This window comes from Stegastes partitus, unplaced genomic scaffold (assembly GCF_000690725.1).
Source record: "Stegastes partitus isolate 25-593 unplaced genomic scaffold, Stegastes_partitus-1.0.2 Scaffold2735, whole genome shotgun sequence".
Lineage (NCBI taxonomy): Eukaryota > Metazoa > Chordata > Actinopteri > Pomacentridae > Stegastes > Stegastes partitus.
In genome coordinates, this window is record NW_007580466.1 from 26649 (window position 1) to 28144 (window position 1496).

Sequence of the window (1496 nt, forward strand, 5' to 3'; positions counted from 1 at the left end):
CACAAAGAGACACAAAACCACCACAGAGACACACACCACTGTGAAGACAAACACCTGACCACACACTGACGTCCGCCCACCCAGACCAGGAATCACAGACGACGTCACTTTTCCGTTTTTTATTGAATGGAGTGAAACATCTACATAAATGAGGCCTCGCAGTACATGAAAGTCGACAAAAAAAGTTTTCTTCTCTCAGATTGAAGCTGCAAAAGAAACAGAATCTTAATTTCCTTTAGACGTCTCTGTACATTCTGTGAGATATGTTCTGAGAAACGAGGCCCGGCCACTCCGCCCGCCCGCCCGCCCACCCGCAAAGAAAGCAACAGGTAACCAAATCAAGCCCACCCAGGTCCTCATCACACCTGAAACACACCTGAACACGCCGGCGCCGCTCGCAGGACGATTCCGCTTTATTAAGGTCCGGCTCCACTCTGACCGAACGTTTAACTCACGATGAAGATGAATTTAAATCCCACCTGAAGCTCCGTCCTCGTGGTTCAGGAAGAATAACTTTCTGGACACTTTTTAAAGCTCTTCCCCAGATTGTGTAATTATATAGTTTTACCTTTTATTAGAATACTTCAGAGATTTACAGAATATTTTGTTGACATTTTATTTTTCAGGTAATTTAAAGACTTTTTTCAGAGATTTTATTTTATCTTTTAACATTTTCTCGAAGATGATTTTAGTTTTTGTTTCTTTCAGTTCGTAAAAAGATTTTTTTCTGAGATTTTATTCTATTTTTTCTTGACATTTTTGGGTTATTTGTTCAGAGATTTTATTTATTTTCAGACATTTGAAAATAAAAATCTGGGATAATTTAACAGATTTTTCATTCATCTCAACACTTTTCTGTGACTTCTGTCTTTCATGATTTCTTTTTTTTTTAAAGCTTTTTCAAAATTGCATTAATAATTCTTTAAGATTTCTTTTTCTTTCCAAGATGCTTTTCAAACACTTTAAGAGTTTTTTTTTTTGTTTTTTTTTTTCAATTTTAAGTATTTTTTTCAAAGTAATTTTCTGGACACTGTTTAAAGATCTTCCTCAGATTGTATAATTATATTATTACCTTTTATTAGATTTTTTTTTTTCAGTTTCTAAAAAGATTTGTTCTGAGACTTTATTTATTTTTACATTTTATTTTACATTTTTAGGGATTTTTTTCTGGGATAATTTAGGATTTTCCAGATATTTTATTCATCTCAACACTTTTCTGTGACTTCTGTTTTTAATTATTTTTTTTAAAGCTCTTTCTGATATTTTCTAATTATTTATGTTTCATTTCTATTCATCATCATCACGTTTCTGACACTGAATCGCCTTTTAGAGGATTGTGCACGTATTTTCTTCTCCAGATTTATGAAGATTTCTCATCGTCTGGCGGTTTTCTGGACAGTAAAAAGCTTGAACTGGTTCCGATGACTGCAGCCGAAGTCATGGAGGTTCAGACGGACTGATTTCTAAACGGCGTTCAGTCCAACAAAAGCGAAACC